Raw genomic sequence first — 5349 nt, 5'->3', positions numbered from 1 at the left:
CATGTCCCACCGCCGCACGATTTCCCCATTGATTCTGCGTCGCGGTCTGCTCTGAACAGCTGAAAGCCCGGCAGACGAAGCGCGCTGTCCGGAATGGCGTCATTCAGCCAGGTTTCCGTGAAACACAGAGCAGCAGAGTTTGAAAAATCCTTGTTTGTCTGGGAGAGCAGAAGAGGAAGTTCGTCCGTTTTGTTGGGTAGAGAGCGGAGATTCGCCAGATGACTGCAGAGGGTCCAGTAAGGATCCAGTGATGTCCTTCAGATAAGCCAAAACCAATATTTCAAATTATTTCATGGCCACATACGTTAGAGCCACAGGTCTGTAGTCATTAAGTCCAGTAATCAGTTGAATCTGCTGGTTTTGAAGATGAACTGTATTCACTGTGAAAATGTTTCTTTGTCTTGTCATTTGTAAAGTTATTTAATGTCTAGTTAGGACAGATTTATCCAGATGATATTTTATTGCTTGATACAAAAAACAATCACAGTAAGTAGATCATCTTCAGATCCAGCACTTTCAGGTCTGATGCTGCAATATTGTATGTCTGTGTAGAGCAGAAGAATGATTGAAACACTTCCTACATGCAGTGCAGTGATACGGTTTCTCTCCGGTGTGGATCTTCTCGTGTCTTTTCAGACTTGATGACACACTGAATCTCTTGTCACAGTGTGAACACTTGTAAGGTTTTTCTCCAGTATGAATCCTCTCATGCAGTTTTAAACAGTTTGCTGAAGTAAAAGTCTTTTTACACTCAAATCACACAGTCTCTCACACCAGTATTTTCTGATATACTTATAAACTTTGTAGACATGAAAAACTTTTTCCACACACAAGTGAAGCCACATTCATGTTGTTTGTATGAACTGTCAGGTGCTGCTTGAAGACTGAAGCCCAGAAAAATGTTTTCCTGCATTGATCACATGCGTACAGTTTCTCTCCAGTGTGAATGTTCATGTGATCCTTAAGGGTTGATGAATTTGCTAAACTCTTCTCACAGTGATCACTTCTCACACTGATCACAAGGATACGGTTTCTCTCCAGTATGAACTCTCATGTGAAGCTCAAGTTTATATTTGCATTTCAAACTCTTTCCACACTGATAACACGTGAACGGTTTCTCTCCAGTGTGGATCCTCTTGTGTGTTTTCAGATGTGTTGACAGAGTGAATCTCTCGTCACAGTGTGAACACTTATAAGGTTTCTCTCCAGTGTGGATGTTAATGTGATCCTTAAGGTTTGCTGATCGTGTGAAACTCTTACCACACTGATCACAAGTGAATGGTTTCTCTCCAGTATGAACTCTCATGTGTGCCGTAAGGTGTCCTTTTCGAATGAAACTCTTCCCGCATTGATCGCATGCATGCTGCTTCTCTTCAATGTGGATGTTCATGTGATCCTTAAGGCTTGATGATTGTGTAAAACTCTTTCCACACTGATCACAAGTGAATGGTTTCTCTCCAGTATGAACTCTCATGTGTGCCGTAAGGTGTCCTTTTCGTATGAAACTCTTCCCGCATTGATCGCATGCGTGCTGCTTCTCTTCAGTGTGGATGTTCATGTGATCCTTAAGGCTTGATGATTGTGTAAAACTCTTTCCACACTGATCACAAGTGAATGGTTTCTCTCCAGTATGAACTCTCATGTGACGCTCAAGACTTGTTTTGTGTGTGAAACTCTTTCCACACTGAGTGCAGGTGAAAGATTTCTTGGCTCTTCTTTTCTCAAAATGTTTCTGTTTGGTTTGAGAGCAACTCTGAGGTTTTTCTCCCGTTTTAATATGATTTGTATCCTCAACTTCACTCAATTCTCCAGTCTCCTCATTTTCTTTAATTGACTCTGAAATAAAATAATACAATTAAAAATGGTTCTTTTTTAGTAACTCATAAAAAAACACAGATAACACATTAGCTTGATTATGATTATTGAATGATTATTTTTTATTACATTTATTTATTTTCTCACCTAACATGCAAGTTAAGTTAGGCGAATTGAAGACTCTAAATTGTCCCCGGACATGTGTGTAAAGACAAGACTTGTGTATGGATCGACTGGTTCTCGCCATAGATATAGCCTTAGATGCTGGAATGGCGTTAAGAAGGAAATAAACAAACAAACTTTCACACAGAGTGCAAAACGATTGTTCGCCTTCTGCTAATTCACGCCTGCACACTGGGTGGCGCTGACCAACAATGTATTTTTCCTCAGATATGTATCGTATATGGATTTAACATTGTCCACTACTCAATATACAGCATTAAATTAAGATGAAGTTTGGTTCTATACGGTATATATTCTTTCCTACTACTTGTTCCCCTTCTGTTTTCAGTTTTTATAACCAATTCTTACTATGTGTTTCCAGATCCCTACTATTACTACCACTCGCAAACCATGCATCACACACTGTAGGCAGCGCAATCCTAACAACCTGCGCAATTTGCCTATGTCTACTAATACACTACTTTCTTTTTCTATTGGTCTCTGAAATTGCCAGTCTGCTGTAAACAAAGCAGATTTTATTACTTCTATTACAAGTCATGCAAGACTAAACCTCATGGCCCTGACAGAGACATGGATCAAACCAGAGGACAATGCTACACCTGCACCACTCTCCAATAATTTCTCTTTTTCCCACTCCCCCCGTCTGACTGGAATATGTGGAGGTACTGGTATCTCTAATGATTGGAAATGTTATTCTCTGCTAATGCCTCCACTGTTATAAGGACATACCATCACAACAAAATTAACAATTCGCCTAACTTTTTAAAACATTTTCCTCCCTCCTTTGTCCTCCTTCATCAACTCTTAACAGCTGACGACTTTGCCACATTCTTCATTAATAAAATTACAAACCTCAGTGCACAATTTGCCACACCACAAACTGTCAAACACATCTTACCAGCAAACATACACTCGTTTTCATCCTTCTCTCCACTCTCTGAGGCAGTTCAACAAACCCATCACTTTATCAAAATTTAACCATCCAGTTAGGCTAATCAACCATAACTCCTTCAAAAACAGCTAAAAACCTTGGAGTTGTGATTGACGATAAGCTGCATTTCTTAGACCACATTGCTAAAACTGCCCGGTCCTGCAGATTTGCTTTATACAACATCAGGAAGATCAGGCCCTTTCTTTCAGAACATGCAACACAACTCCTTGTTCAAGCTCTTGTTCTGTCCAGGCTGGACTATTGCAATGCTCTCTTGGCAGGTCTTCCAGCCACTTCTATCAAACCTCTACAATTAATCCAAAATGCCGCTGCAAGATTAATCTTTAATGAGCCGAAAAGAACACGTCACACCTCTGTTCATCAATTTGCACTGGCTACCAGTAGCTGCTCGCATTAAATTCAAGGCACTTTTCACTTTTAAAATGGTTAATACAGGACTAAGTCATTTATATGTTCCAAACTTCCTGCTGTCAGCTGGTGGCACTATGACTATAACTGGATATTGATGTGTAGATGTAGGTGGTGCTGTGATTATAACTGAATGGTGACGTGTAGAAGTTTTCAGGGCAGGACTTTCATCAAACATGCAAAGTTTGGTGCAGATCAGACACTGCATGTTTAAGTTAGTGTAAAACAAGTAATTTCCTGTTACCAGCAGGTGGCGCTATGATTATAACAGAATATTGGTCTTTAGATGTGTTCAGCCAGGACTCTCATTGAATGATCGGACATTGTATGGCTGAGTTACAACAACTTCTATTTCCATGGTGAAACATTGAACTTTGTCAGGCCGCCACGGACACACCCTTTAACAAAAACTCAAGATTGTTGCAATTTAACATTGCAAAGTGTTTAGATTAGACTGACCAATTATAATGTTGATGTCATTAAATCTCTAGAAGCTCGTTACAGCATAAAACATGTCACTTTCTGTTGCCAGCAGGTGGTGCTATGACAATAACTGAATATGAGCATGTAGATCTCTTCAGGTCAGGAGTCTTATCAAACATGTGAAGTGTGGAGCAGATCGGACATTTTATGCCTGAGTTATAACAACTTCCTGTTTCATGGTGAAACATCGAAATTTGTCAGGCTGCCACGGACACACCCTTCAACAAAAACTCAAGATCTTCGCAATTTAACATAACCAAATTTGGTGTTGATCTGATAAAATCTCTAGGAGGAGTTCGTTAATATACAACGCCTGAAAATGGTAAAAATGACAAAAAAAGCACCATTGGTACTCGGGCCCTAAATATATCGTTATAATCATGTCTATTTGCTTTCATATGTCATGTAGGGGTGGGAATCTGTAGTCACCTCCCGATCCGATTCCGATTCTGGGAGTCACGATCCGATTCCAGAACGATTCTTGATCTACTTTTTTCCCCCCTTATTAATTAATTAGTTTACCAACAATTTTAAAATCCTTACATTTACATATCCTTACATAAGTAATTAAGTACTTTTTAAAATAATTACAAATTGAAAAAAATATTTTTTTAAACAGTTGTATTTTAATAATTATTAAGTCATTATTAATAATGTAACTTTAAACTAATAATATAGCTGCAAGCAGCGATGGCGGGCCCAAGCCATCAGTGCAAATGCCACCCCGGTGGCATCAGGAGAACGGTGCACAGCGGGCACATGCATTTACAGTAACCCTCTGGCAGTCTGGTTTTAAGGGATATGGCAATTAAAGGGTTAATCCAAACCATCAAGACTGTGAAACACACATACACAGAACAATATATAAAACCTTAGTAACACAATAAGTTTTCAGTTATTAACAGTAACTATATTAATTAACATGAACAATAATTATATATCATGTATTAACATCCGTTAATATTCAAAACTTAAACATTAAAAAAAAAAAATTTCTGTTAACATTAGTTAATGCACTGTGAACTAACATCAACAGACATTAATAAATTATGTGAAAATATATTGTTCATTGTTAGCTCATGTTAGTTAATGCATTTACTAATGTTAACAAACGACGGGCGAGACAGCAAAATCCTTGTAATTCGCTTCAACCTTTCCAAACTTTATGAAAGATTATTTTACGGATGGTTCGAGTGGTGTATGTGTGTGAGGAATTGGAAGCAAGCAGAAAACGGGTGTTTCTAAAGCAAACTCAGCATCATCGCGCATCTGATTAAAAACTAAGCTCAGAATCGATTCTGAAATCATTGACGAGAGAATCCCGATGCATCGATGGATCGATTTTTTCTCCCACCCCTAATGTCATGTGTAGAATAATGTTTCACTCTACTTTTTAAAACAGTCAAAAAGTTCTCTATGTTCAGACACCAACGACAACAACATCGACATCCATATTCTTTGTATGTTGGTTGAAAGTCCTCTATTTCTGTGTTTTTACATTCATGCTC

At 38.6% G+C, this 5349-nt stretch overlaps 1 pseudogene; it reads right to left on the bottom strand.

Annotated features, from left to right (window-relative positions):
- Positions 1-352: 352 nt before the first annotated feature.
- Positions 353-1415, bottom strand: LOC107559767 (zinc finger protein 253-like; annotated as a pseudogene).
- Positions 1416-5349: the final 3934 nt, after the last annotated feature.

The sequence above is a fragment of the Sinocyclocheilus grahami genome, unplaced genomic scaffold, assembly GCF_001515645.1.
Source record: "Sinocyclocheilus grahami isolate Dianchi unplaced genomic scaffold, SAMN03320097.WGS_v1.1 scaffold22.1, whole genome shotgun sequence".
In the NCBI taxonomy this organism is placed as follows: Eukaryota; Metazoa; Chordata; class Actinopteri; order Cypriniformes; family Cyprinidae; genus Sinocyclocheilus; species Sinocyclocheilus grahami.
This window is presented reverse-complemented; position numbering and strand designations above follow the sequence as displayed.